The 15,470-nt window shown below is 29.5% G+C and overlaps 1 pseudogene; it reads right to left on the bottom strand.

Moving 5' to 3' along the window:
- Window positions 1-6,860: 6,860 nt before the first annotated feature.
- Window positions 6,861-7,556, bottom strand: LOC107845255 (annotated as a pseudogene).
- Window positions 7,557-15,470: the final 7,914 nt, after the last annotated feature.

Here is a 15,470-nt window from a genome sequence, read left to right as displayed (position 1 = left end):
GTGGTGCTGATGTTAGTTGTATTCAAGAAGGATTAATTCCAACTAGATATTTTGAAAAAACCACTCATGTAATAAAATCTGCATCTGGTCATGCTCTTGATATCAATTATAAATTACCAAATACTTATATCTGCCGAGACAGAGTCTGCATTCCACATTTTTTCTTTTTAGTAAAAGATCAGCTTTATCCTCCTATTATTTTAGGAACACCTTTTATAAATGCTATTTATCCTTATACTCATATTGATGCAAATGGTTTTAAGGCTACGTACAAGGATAAACAAATTTCTTATCCTTTTGTTACTCAGCCAGTAACCAGAGATATAAATGCCCTTATCAATATGAAACAAAATCAGCTTAATTTCTTACAATTAGAATTAATGAGTATTAACATCTTTGATACTTTAAAGTCAGTAAAGGTCCAAGAAAAAATAAAAATAATTTCTAATCAATTGATTCTGGATATTTGCGCGGATCATCCAAATGCTTTCTGGAATCGAAAAAAGCATATTGTTTCTCTCCCTTATGAAGATGACTTCAGTGAAGAAAAGATTCCTACAAAATCTCGACCTTGTCAAATGAATACAGAATTAGTAGAATTCTGTAAGATAGAAATTGATAATCTTCTACAGAAAGGTCTTATAAAACCCTCAAAATCTCCTTGGTCTTGTACCGCTTTTTATGTCAATAATGCTGCTGAAAAGGAACGAGGCATACCTCGACTAGTTATCAACTATAAACCTCTAAATAAAGTTTTAAAATGGATTCGATACCCTATACCAAATAAAAGGGACTTACTTTCCAGATTATATGATGCTAATATATTTTCTAAATTTGATTTAAAATCTGGATATTGGCAAATTCAAATTGATAAAAATCATACTTATAGAACTGCTTTTAATGTTCCTTTCGGACAGTATGAATGGAATGTCATGCCATTCGGTTTGAAGAATGCTCCTTCCGAATTTCAAAAAATTATGAATGATATTTTTAATCCCTATATGGACTTTATCATTGTCTATATTGATGACATTTTAGTATTTTCAAAAACCCTCGAATCTCATTTTAAACACTTACATACGTTTAAACAAATAATTATTCAAAACGGTTTAGTGATCTCTAAACCTAAGATAAGTTTATTTCAGACAAGCATTAGATTTTTAGGACATAATATTTCTCAAGGTTCTATTGAACCTATACAACGAGTTCTAGAATTTGCTAAACAATTCCCTGATGTTATTACTGATAAAAAACAGCTTCAAAGATTCCTCGGTAGTCTTAACTATATTTCCCCTTTTTACAAGAATTTGTCTAGAGACTTAGCTCCTTTATATGATAGACTAAAAAAGGATCACAAAACTCCTTGGACTCAAGCACACACTGATTTAGTAAAATTAATAAAAAATAGAGTTCAAACCCTTCCTTGTACTTCTCTTGCAAACCCTAACTGGTTAAAAATTATTGAAACTGACGCTTCAAATATCGGCTATGGAGGAATACTTAAACAAGTTAATCCCCATACAAAGACCGAATGTTTGATTCGATTTTATTATGGTAAATGGACAGAAAGTCAGAAAAAATACGCAACGGTAGCCCATGAAATGCTAACTATTGTAAAATGTGTTTTAAAATTCCAAGATGATTTGTATAACCAAAAATTTATAATTCGTACTGATGCTCAATCAGTTAAATTTATGTTTAATAAAGACTTCAAACATGATGCTTCTAAATTAATATTTGCGGGGTGGCAAGCTCAATTAGCCCCGTTTGATTATGAAATACAATATAAAAGGGGTAGTGAAAATTCTTTGCCAGATTTTTTATCTCGAGAATATTTGATATGAGTTTTTACACATATTTCCTCTCTGAAAAAATTATTATAACTATCATCAAATGCATTCCTTTGAATGAAGATATTCATTTTCTTATCTTAGAAACTCTAATTCATCGCTTAATAGAAGAAGAATTTTTTGCAAATCACAATGAATTCATTGATAACGAAATCTATTGGTTTGACATTGACTTAAGTGACTAATGTTTACAGATATCATGAAACTCTTTCTACACTTCTTCTCTGCAAAGTTCTTACTCACCTTTATAAAGGCAGTTCCTCTGAATAGGGATTTACACATGCTCATCTTACGGAAAGTTATTGACGATCTTATTACAACAGATACACTTTATGAAGATCTCATCGAATATATGTCATGGTATGCTGATCCAATTCCTGATCCAATTTCTTAATTAATGCAGTATGGATCCTCCTTGGCAAATCGCCAAAGGTAGAGGATGAGGTGGCAGAAATCAAAATTCTTCATATCGAGGTGGAAGAACAAACCCTTCATATTTTGATCGACAAAATTCTGCATATAGCTCTGCCAGTTCTAATTTTCCTGTTTTACAACAAGGAAATAGAACTTTGATCAATTCAAAAATTCATGGTGATATATCATCCTCATCAAAAGCTCCGAATATTGGTTCCTCTATACATCTAGAAGATATCCCTGAAACTCATCCATTATTCAAACAATTACAATCTTATTTATCTGATCAACAAAAAACTGCAGATTCCTTTGCATCCATGGTTCAAGAAAACACTAACGATAAGCCTTCATATGAAAAACTAGAGGCTAGAGAACTTATTTTACATATTGAAAATCAGCATATTCCGGCGCAAGAAAATTCAGAAGAAGCCTGGCGAATACTTAAGAACTATCTTACTGCTAATGTCTATTTTACTGGAGAATCTTACAAAACTCGCACTTATTATGAGCACATTCTCGTACAAACATTCAGTGCCACTTTTGACCACAGCCCCCTCGGCGAAAGTACCCCGGGTGTACATGGATATTCCAAGATGGTCATAAAAAAACTTATTCCTATTGAAGAATGGGGCATTTCGTCCATGACACAACGATCTATACCAATGGGGCCGATGGGACAAACTCTTGCCAATTTCACTTATTGGGATTACATCAAAGCCTTTACTCAAGTCTTATATTATAACAACTATAAACACAAACACACCTGGTTCATCAAGATTTGTTCTAAAGTATTTGAAAAACCTATTCCAAACTGGTTCGTTCAGTGGTGGACTCATCACGGGCCTACGGTTAAAATATTACCACCAGAATATTCCTCTTTATATTATTCATGGAAAAAGACCTCCCCTTTCCTAACAGAACTATATCTTTCTGATCACATTTGTAAAATTGACACTATTGATCAAATGTATTTTTATATCGAATTTTCTATTCCATGGATTCATCGATGGTCCGTAGAAATCGGTTATGACACCCACCAAATTCCTGCTCTATACCGAACATTTTACTGCAATTTTTGGGATAAGCTGCTTCGCAGAGATCCGGAAACAAAGCTCGCCTATGGCCATGATCAACGGGAGGAAATAATACAGAAGATTGCCGAATATGAAAAAACTCCCAAAAAATCAATTTTAGTTGAAGACAAAAATCTTAATTATGTTTCCAGAAGAATTTCAGCTCATGAGGGTAATAAAATGCAATTAATAGAAGAATATCTATCAGAAGTTCGAGATAAATTGCTTCAAACTGTTGAGCAAAATTCGGATGCTTCAATGAATAGCACAGATGCAAATACCGAAGATATTACCGATTCACAACCGCCCAAAGCTCTGATAGAAGAAGAAGAGATTGAAAAAGCCGAAGCATTCATCAAAAAATGGAAAGGAAAAGACAAGACAAGACAAGATATGACTAGTTGATAAAACTCTCTGTTGTAACAGTAAAAAACACTATGCACAGGACCCCACATATTACTGTGCAAGATTCTCTTTTCTATTATTTATAGAAGCCTCATTCTTAGAAGAGAGGCATCAAGTTTTTTAAAATTCTCTCCTTTATTTTTCTCTCTCTCTCTTTGTAATCTATTCCCGTGATAAATAAAGAAGAAGCTACTTGTTTACTATTATTTCCGTTGGGTTTCCGGCGACTCAGGTACATATCTTTTTACTTAATTGAAGTCATTCATTACACACTTCTACCATAATCTGGCCGTGACTATGTCCGGCTAAACAAGTATCTTATATCTATGCTGAAGATCTAACTTCGATGCATGTTAACTATGAAAGCTCCAGACTCTATCAAAATATGAAAGAATCTTTTTAATTTCTTGACTTGGTTCCAAAATGGAGGTACAGTCGAGTTCAATAGACTTATGTTAACCTTGTCTCTGTGACGCCGTCTAGTAAGTTGTGCCTTTCTAAGCCTGTATTGATGATGAGGAAAGGGCGAATTTCGGCACAATTAGAACTTCTAGACACGCAGGTTCAACATGGGTTAATTAAATCTCTGACAAGCCCCATGTTTGGGTAAAAAAAAAATTCGTCCATACAGTCATAAAATTACTTAAGATTCTTTTCTATTTCGGTTGGTGCTTTGGTTCGGTCTTCCGACTTTGGCTTAATCCGATATTATTATATGGTCTGGTAGGCTGAGTGGCATACCCCAGTCTTTCAAATTTAATGTATATATAATTTATATATTTGAATTGAGATAAATATTCAAAACTAATGGGATAATAATTATAATAATTTGTTAAAAGAAGATTAATTTGTTATTCTTTCTTAATTTTAAATATTTTATTAATTTGTTAAAAGAAGATTAATTTGTTATTCTTTCTTATCTTTACTTCTTCCAAATTTAATGTATATATAATTTATATATTTGAATTGAGATAAATATTCAAAACTAATGGGATAATAATTATAATAATTTGTTAAAAGAAGATTAATTTGTTATTCTTTCTTATCCTTACTTCTTTCAAATTTAATGTATATATAATATATATATTTGAATTGAGATAAATATTCAAAATTAATGGGATAATAATTATAATATTAATGTTGTTGATGTTACTACTACTTCAACTACTACTATAAATATTTTCGACAACATAAAAATTTAGTAATAATTATTTAGTTGAATTCATGGCCATATTTTACACTTCTGCTTATCTTCTACCGTCAATATTTCGTCCTCTATGTTTTCAACTTTACACATTAGTAATTTAAATCAGAAAAAAGTAGGAATTAATGGGCTAATTGTGGATGATCAGGAGACAAAAACGTATATATACATTGAAGTTAGAAAATATAAGAAAACCATAACATTGGGTACTTGAAATATGAAAAATGTTAGCATAAAGTTTTGGAAAAGTTCGATAAAAATGGACTCTTTAACTAATTAAATTATGTTTAGTAAAAAGTTTGCATTTTTCTCAGTAAAATATAGAGAAAACTATATTTTGGATACGTGGTTCTACTACTCAGTACTAACTAATCTTTATTACTCCCTCAGATTCAAATTATTTGTCAAAAGTTCTAAGATTAATTTAACTATTACTATTTCATTTACCTTAAGGAGTAATTGCTTCTGAACACTATAAACACTTCAATTATAGAGAGATAACATGAATGGAGTAATATTCAATAAAATTGAATTATATATTAAGACATAAATAATAATAAAATAATCTTTTATTTTTATTTTTCATTCGATGTTCTGTACTCACATTGAATTGAATTCTTTGGTTTCGTTGTTATAATTCTTTCTCTCCAATTTTTTTTATACGTGAATTTTCCTGAGAGTTAAAAAATGTAAATATCAATAAATTTTCATCATTATGTGTTTTCTCATTTGGTTTACAACATTCTCATTATCCTTTTCCTAGTTAACTTTAACTATCAAAGAAAAACCTGACAAAAAGTAAAAACACAAGTTGAGTAGATTAATTTCTTGCAAAAATAGAAATATTAAGACGTGCAAAACCCCTCTTTTCTCATCTCGTATTCATCCTTTTATAACTTTTTCTTTAAATTCAACCTTAAAAAAAAAGGGAAAGAAACTTAAAATTATATATCAATATAGGAGTATATACCTTTAAAAAAGGAGAAAGAAACTTAAAATTATATATCAATATAGGAGTATATATAAGAGAGGTTAAGAAGATAAAGCTTTATTTCAATTCAATTATTTTTAAAACTAAAATTCAATATCAAAATAAATATTTACTTACTTGAATTCAGAGATGGATATAGTAGAAAAAAATAGCTTGCAATACGATTATCACTAATCTATATATAAAAAATAAAAATGTTAAAACCCAAAAAAATTTAAACAATGAAAAACGTGAAAGTGCAAGAAGAGAAAGAAATTTAACATTACCTATTATTGTCGGAGTATACATAAAAGAAGTCAAGAAGATAAAACTTCATTCCATCTCAAATTCCTTTAAATTCAAATTTAAAAATCATATCAATTATTATAAAAAAATTTCATACAATATTTTATAATTATAAATTTAATTATAATAAATATTAAAAAAAATTCACACGCATGAAAGCTAATTCAAATGATTTGCAGTCGCCTCGAGCAGTAGCCATGAAAAAACTTGATAAGATGATTATCAAAATAAAGAAAAAAATAACAACACAAATTGAAAAAAAAAATGAGGCCAATCAATAAATCAAAAGAAAAATTCATCTGAAACCCTAGATCATCATCAATTGTAAAACATATAAAACTTTTTTTTTAATGAAAATTTTCCTCTGAATATACTGTATACTATAAGATACACAGAACAAAAAGATTATTTATCCTATGGGAAATTTTAGGGAAGAGCCTAACCAAATTACACAAATGGAATGCATGTATCCATTTTTTACATCAAAGTCACTGATAGTAAGTCGCAACATGTGAAATCTGAGGAATTAAAATCTTCAACAATTTATTGAACCATTATAACATGAATCTAAATCTAATCATGATGTTGCCTGCTTTTGTTCATCGATCTCAAGTAACTGCATCTCATGGACGAAGAGTTCAGCTTTTGTACTTTAGAGTTACTTCATTGATTTGTACATAAGTTTTGGCCCGATAGTGGTCATCTGTATCTACTTTTTCGATTTCCTACAGGACGTCTTCTCCCTTGATGACACGACCAAAGATATTAATTTTGTCATACAAATTTGGTATTGGTGTTGTTGTGATAAATAGATCAAATCCTCTACCTTCGTGCTTCACTTTGGAAGTATCAAGCATAAATACTTCATGCTTAAGACTTATGTCCAGTTGGCTGGAATGTTTTTCCCTCGACGTCTAATCTTCTGTGGCTTCAGGCCTATCAACTTCACTACCGTGGATGACAAAGTTCTTGATTATACGAGTAAATTGCATCCTTTTAAAGTAACCCTTTTGACTGGAATCAATGAACTTTTCAACAATGTCTGGAGAACCATCCTTGTAAAGTTCCACAGTTACCAGGCCTTTCGAAGTTCTTATAAGAGCGTAATTAGGAATATCAGTTTTCTTCCGTTCAATAGCCTTGCTGGTTGATATACCATCCTGTGTCTGAACAATTGATCTCTGAGACCAATATCTATATGTAGAAAACAGGGAAAACACCATCACAACGACAATTAGGATGTATACTATAATTGTAGGGACACTGGCACCACTTGGCCCCCTTTTTTTTTTTTTGCTTCGTAGCAAAAGAGCTTGAGGTTTTATCCTTGCCATGATGTTTAAAACAATCAAGTATTAATTCCCTGAATTGCTTGCGCTGACTTGATTATTTTTCTTTGAATTTTCGTTGTTTTTTCTAAAAATATTCAGGGTGGAATTGTAAAACATATAAAACTTTCCTCTGTATTGACAACTGTATCGATGTATGTATTTATAGTGCTGAAATAATTTTTGAATTGCAGTTGAGATAAAGATAAAGATTTGGAATAACTTAATTTTAAATTTAAATTCAAATTAGATTATGATAAATACTAAGAGATGGGATAACACTAAAACGCTAAAATCATGGAGAAAGTTATGATCAAATTAAATTTAAAATTAATTTAAACTTTTCAGTTTTGTTGAGATATGTTTTGTTCACCTATTAATAAGTACGTATATTTGAATTTATATTTTTTATTAACTTAAAATTTTTGATTCAAAAATTTTCTTACAACATCTAGAATTTTGTAATGAAAAATGCCACGTGACTTCTCAATAGCTTGCCACGTGGCTTCTTCTGATGCTTCGTCCTCTGTTTTATAATATATATAGATTACCGTCAGAAGTTCAAATGATTGGTGCATCATCATTTTTGCGTTTGTCGTAGACATAACAAACATATCCAAGCAGTTTGAGAAGAAAGAAAATACATAAATAAGAGCAGTGACTATAATAGAATAATGTTCATGAATGTTGTTTTAAAACAACAACAAAAAGGGTATCGATAGTGTACCTCAGAAGCTCTTTGCTCTATTGCAGCTTGTAGTTATATTACTCGTTTTTCTACTTCTGAACTAATTGGGCTTCCTTCCATATGCCTAATACAGAATTATCCATAAAAGAAATGTAAACATGAATATTTCATAGACTGTATCTATATATTAAGAAAAAAGTTCCTAAACACAACACAAACTATATTTTTCCTCCCATAATTTAATATAATGTAAAAAAAAATTTGCAAATCTTATATTTATTGTATCAACTACAATATAATTACATCAATTATTGAGAGTTAAAGTAATGTGAAGTATTGATCGAAAGATAGAACCTGCAAAGAAAAAACTTACGACCTGGACTACTTCACTACAAACTTCCGTGGTCATCAATTTGACCTCTTGCATCGTGATATGTAAAGGTTGAAGCAACCTTCTTCATGAGAATTGATATAATATTTAGACTTTAAATAGAGGTAGGATACAATATGTCAAAGTTAAAATTAATATATATGTTTTCCATATATATTGTATAGTTTCTGCTAGGGTATATCTACTTTAAAACTTTCATTAGTAGAATATTAATTCTAAAACACCTAAAACATTGAAAGTTGATAAATTTGGTACGCTTCTTAATTTTTTTTTTATTCTAATGCTTTTATATTTATTTCTAGATTTTTCAAATCTTCTTAAAATCATATTTAGTTGATTTAGAATTAAACTAATAGAAAAAGTATTTAGTTGTTATTAATTCTGATGACTTCAAATAAGAAAAGATTTTATCATAAATATATTTAATTAATTTTTAACTCTTAAATACTAGAAAAATTAAAAAAAAAATGATTTCGTCTAAAGTAAAGACTCTTAAAGAAGGTTAAAAAGTTCAAACGATATTTCAAGACCCTTCATACTTTTAATATAGTACAAATATGGAGGGCCTAATATATGTTATTTTTTGTTTCAATTCATATGACACAAATAAATTTAAATAATCAATCATATTTTTAATATTATTTTAGATATTTTAAGTAGTTAACTATCATAATTTATAATACCTTTTATGTTATTCTTAAATAATATATGTCACTCTCCTTGTCCAAACTTTTGTGGCAGTGATAATCAATTATATTTTAAAAGTAATTTAAGTTTTTAGTTATTGAGATTTATAATACTTTTTCTTCTATTCCAATTTAAGTGACGCTAATATAATTTAGATAATCAACAAAATATTTTATATATTTTAAATTTTGTAAGTTGTTGATTATTGTGATTTATAGTATTTTTATGTATTTTTTTTATATATATGACAAATTTAAACTTCTTAGATATTTTAAAATATTAACTATTGTAATTTATAGTATTTTTATGTAATTTTTAAATAATATACGTTACTCTTCTTATCTAAACTTTTGTGGCATTGATAGTCAATTATATTTTAAAAATAATTTAAGTTTTAAATTATTATGATTTATAATACTTTTTATTTTATTTCAACTTAAGTGCACCGATATAATTTCGAGAGTCATCCAAATATTTATATCTTTTAATTTCTTTAGGTTGTTAATTATTGTGATCCATAGTATTTTTTACGTATTCTTTTAAAGTATATAACAGATTAAAAAAAATAAGAAAACAAATTAAAACGAAAAAAAAATGGAGTCAAAGGAAAGGGCCAATGAAGTTGTGCCAACGTAGGCAGGTTGACCTTTAAATTTTTTAAGTTGTTAATTATTATGATATATAGTTTTTTTAAGTATTTATTTAAATATATAGCAAATTATTTTTCTTTAGATATTTTAAGTTGTTAACTATTTTAATTTATAACATATTTTATGTAATTTTTAAATAATACATGTTACTCCTGTGGTCCAAATTTTGTGGTATTGATAGTCAATTGAATTTTTAAAATAATTTAAGCTTTTAATTATTATGATTTATAATACTTTTTTCTTCTATTCCAATTTAAGTAATACAATGCTTAGAAGACTATAATAATTAATTATTGATGATATAGTAAAATTACGATTGAAATTGCAAAACAGAATATCTTAAGTGAATTAGAATAACTAATTAAAAATGGTACAACAAAAGTACTATAAAAAATACATTAGAAAAAAATTTAAGTTGATCTCATATAAGACGTCGAGTTCATTTAATGCATCAAGTATTAATTTATCATTTTATAGCTATTTTACTTTTTTTATTAAACATTATTAATTTTTTAATACTTAGATGACTTATAATAATTAATTAGGATGATAAGTAAAATTACGGTTGAAGCAGCTGAAGCAGACATAACATAAATGTCTATTTTACTATTTTTATTAAATATTATTAATTTTTAATACATAAATTACTTATAATAATTAATTAGGGGTGGTATAATAAAATCACGATTGAAACAGTTGAAGCAGGCAACACAAGCAGACGTGTTGACTTGCTAAAGGCTAACTCCCTCTTATTATAATATTTGTGAAAAAAATTTAAGTGGGTCTTATATAAGATGTCAAGTTAATTTAAAACATCAAGAGTTAATTTATCATTTTATCTCTATTTTACTTTTTTATTAAATATTATTAATTTTCTAATATGTAAATGACTTGTAATAATTAATTAGGAGTGATTTAGTAAAATCACGATTAAAACAGCTTAAGCAAGCAGCACAAACAGGCAGTCAACCTGCTATCTGCTTTAGCTGGTGAAATTCCTCTTATAATATAGTAAAATATTACTAATTTTCTAATACCTGAATGACTTGTAATAATTAGTTAGGGGTGAGACAGTAAAATTACAGTTGAAGCAGCCGAAACAGAGAGCATAAGAAACATGTTGACCTCGTGACTACTTCAACAGGTTAACTCGCTTTTATTATATATAGTAATATATTATTAATTTTCTAATACATAAATGACTTACAATAATTAATTAGGGGTGATACAGTAAAATTACGGTTGAAGCAAGTAACATAAGCAAGCATGTCGACCTGCTGCCTGCTTCAGCTAGTGAACTCCCTCTTATAAGATAGTAAAAATATTATTTATTTTTTAATATGTAGGTGACATATAATAATTAATTAGATGCAATAAAGTAAAATTAAGATTGAAGCAGCTGAAACAGGCAACACAAGCAGACTGTCGAACTCATGTCTGCTTCAGTAGATTAACTCCCTCTTATTATATATAGTAAAGTAAAATATTATTACGTAAATGACTTATAATAATTAATTACGGGTGATACAGTAAAATCACAGTTGAAGCAGCTGAAGCAGATAGCACAAACAAGCATGTCAACCTGCTACCTGCTTCAGCTGGTGAACTCCTTGTTATAAGATAGTAAAAAATATTACTAATTTTCTAATACGTAGAAGACATGTAATAATTAATTAGAGGCGATACAGTAAAATTACGATTGAAGCAGGCAACACAAGCAAACATGTCGACGTTGTGCCTGTTTCAACAGGTTAACTCCCTCTTATTATATACAATAATATACTAATCTTTTTACACACACACATATATATATACATATTATTTTATTTTATTTTATTTGATATATTAAAAATTACATGTACTATCCATTTTTTTTAATAAGTATTTATTTTTAAAAATATTCTTCACAAATAAGATGGTGGGAAGAAGTTCTAACACAATTCTATTTTTTGAAGTTATTAGTAATACCAATATTATAAATTTCCATATATATATATATATATATATATATATATATATACACACACTAGTTATACATGCTTTAATAGCAAAGAAAGTATATAATTAGTTGCAGTGGGTTTCAAAAGGTATTATTGTATTGTATTAACTGCTAAGTCCACTCTACTCCCAAGATATAAATGTAAATGTTTTTAATTTAAAAAATATAATTTGTATTAGATTTTTTAATGTATAATTGAATTGTGTAGGGGCTTGGTAGGTATATTTTGTTCACCAATTTTTAGAATTATAATTTTTTTAGTCACATCATTAGATGGTTTTAAAAAAATAAATTTGACTGATAATTGGCAAATAACAAATAAATAAGATACAGACGATTTGATATTCTATAAAATAATATGATTTAAAGTATGTAAAATAATTGCAACTCGACAAAGATCAAATAATGCATACCTTTTTCATGTCAAGATATTTGGTGAGTTTCCTTTTCGAAAGGTAATTTGATTTATCTTTAAAACTAAATTAAAATAGATTAATTTAGTATTTTAAAATTTAAATTCACAAATATTCAAAAATTATATCTATAATCTATCTAGGGCAATTTAGCTAAAAGTGATAAAAGAGTTTGAAAATGAGGTGTAGGTGACTCAAGTTTTAATAATTGAGTGTATGTGACAATTACTTTATTAGTGATTAAGGAAGTTGAGAAAGTTTGAGAATAACGCATAAGTTTTTTAATTCACACTTTGATCCAAATGTTGACCTAATATAACTAGAAACGGCGGGAATAAAAATACGCGTTTTCTCTCTCTTCTCTTTATTGTTGTTTTCGCTCTTTTCTCCATTTTTGTTGTTCATTGTTGTTGCTACTTTATTCATTATCTTGTGCTTTATTATCATCATCTTCTTCTTTATTATCATCATCCTCTTCTTCTTTATTATCATCATAATTTTTTTCTTGTTTACCATTGCTGTTGTTGTTACCGCTACTGCTGCTACTTGACCAATTGTTTAGGTCAAATTTAGTTTCGTACATTACTTTGACATTACTTCATAGGCAACATTGGTAGGTAAAATTATAATTTTAGTTGAATTTCTCATTTGGACACACTACTACTGCTGTTTTTAAAATAATGGTTAGAACCATAAACATGAACCCAACAAAAGATTCATCTGTCGCAACAGAAGACTCATATGTTGGATTCATGTTTATGGGTCTATAGTGCTGTAATATGAATCTAACAGACGGGTCATCGGTTGTAATAGACGATTTATCTGTTGCAACAGGTACTAATCTGTTGCAACAGGTTATTGATCTGTTGTAATATGTCACTCATTTGTTGGAATCAGCTTCAAAGGTTCTGTAGTACATCCCAACAGGTGATTCATCTGTTGCAATAAATGTATAAGCTGTTGTAACATATGAGTCAACTGTTCCAACAGATCTGTTGGAATCAGCTTCAGGCTCTATAGTACTGTAATAGAATTACCAATAGGTGAGTCATCTGTTGAAACATATAACTCACCTGTTGCAACAAATTACTCATCTATTGGGGTTAATATTCCGACACTATAAAATCACTATTAATTTTATTATAATGTTATTATTAAATTTTTTTAACAAATGTCTTTATTTAGGTTCACTAATAGAGAGATCAATAACAATAGGGGTAGATTGTCATGGTAAATGGATCAAAAAGAGCAATTGATATGTATGGCGTTGGAAGGAGGGTGAAATGCTAGAGACGATAGCCATGACAACCCAAAGTGATGTTTCGTATGATGATTTTGTGAAGTTAATCATCAACTATTGTGGAATGAATTACACAGCTTCTTTGAAAATCAGAGGGTAGTACCTTTCAAGATAACCGATCGGTTCATTGCGTGCTTATCTTAGTGATTCGGCTAGGCCGGTGTTAAGGATGTACGTGGTTGAAAAAATGAGAGAGAATGAGAACCACAATATAAAATAAAAACAACAACAAGACATCTTTGATGATAAGCTAGATGATCTGGATATAAATATTCCAAATAATGATCAAACACCTATGCCCATTGTTGCGAGCAATACGGTGGGCAGTTCTTCTCAATCAACACAGTCGGTCAATCGTCAAGATGATGAGACTGGCTTTTACAAGGTAATGTCATTCAAGGATAATAAAAAACTATCTACTTCTTTGTCTATTGCTTGCTTAAAAAAAGATTTCAGAGTAAAGAAGGTGATTAATTCGAGCAAAGTTTTTTCCTTCAGATGTGCTAATCCCACCAGCAAGTGGTGGTTGAGGGTTGTGAAATACTTAAGATCTGAAAGATTCGTCATTAATGTTTATCAAAAGTATCACACATGTGGTTCAGAGCACATTATGGGCCAAAATCCTTACACCACGGCAGCGGTCCTCAGTCAATATTTCCAGAATAGATTCCCCGATGGCAAAGGACCTTCTACAAGGGAAATGGCCAATCAACTCCTTACAGAATTGGGTGTTACGGTCAATTATTGAAGATATATACGAACATGGGGATTGCCAAGGACTTGGTTAGGGGGACACACGAGCACGAGTATGCAGTCCTTGTTGCCTACCGTTACATGCTTGAGTCCACAGATCCTGGATGTAAGACGACGCTGCATGTTGGTGAAAACGGAAGGTTCAAGTACTTTTTGTATCCTATGGTGCTTGGATTCTTGGTTTTCAATATTTTAGAAAATTCATAGCCATCAACAAGACCTTCTTGAGGAGCAAGTATAATAGAGTTTTGCTAGCAACGGTGGCATCGGATGCGGAGAGGCACATCTTTCTTATCGCTTTTTGTGTAGTGGACAAGGAATGTGATAACTAGTAAGGATATTTTTTTGAACAAATGCAAAGCTACATCGAAGATACTGAAAGTTGTTTATTATTTCGGATAGGCATCAAAGTATCCCAAAGATGGGTTCAATTTTCTACACTTCAGCTCACTTTGGTTGTTGCTTGTGGAATCTTGGAGATAATATTTGAAACAACTTTCACAACGAAAGGGTCGTGACCCTTTTTTATAGAGTTGCTAAAGCATAGAATATAAATGAGTTTTTTGACTATTTCAATCAAATAATGGATATGCATCCCAAGGTAGCAGAACATTTCGTATGTGTCGATTTCGAGAGATAGAGCCGGGAATTTTATATGGCAAATAGGTATATTCTTATGAATTTAATGTCTTGTTTGAGTTACAAGTTTAGTATGATATAGTACTAAGTGATTCTTTTGTATAGGTATAGTATTATGACATCAAACAGAGTTGAATCAGTGAATTCATTATTTGGGGTTGAAAGAGGATTTTCCATCATGGTGCTATTTAATGAAATAAACAGGAAATATGATAAATTATTTCATAAAAGGCGTGTGCAGTTCGCGAATGGAGTAACCATATTTGTTCTAGAAGAAGAAAAACAAATATCAACGAACGTCAGTTTAGGGAATAGGTTATTTGCTTATCAAATCACAGATTTCAAGTTCAATATCGACGGTCATGGTGATGTTGCCATGGTCAATGTTCAAACAAGATCT

This window comes from Capsicum annuum, chromosome 10 (assembly GCF_002878395.1).
Source record: "Capsicum annuum cultivar UCD-10X-F1 chromosome 10, UCD10Xv1.1, whole genome shotgun sequence".
NCBI classification, from domain to species: Eukaryota; Viridiplantae; Streptophyta; class Magnoliopsida; order Solanales; family Solanaceae; genus Capsicum; species Capsicum annuum.
This window is presented reverse-complemented; position numbering and strand designations above follow the sequence as displayed.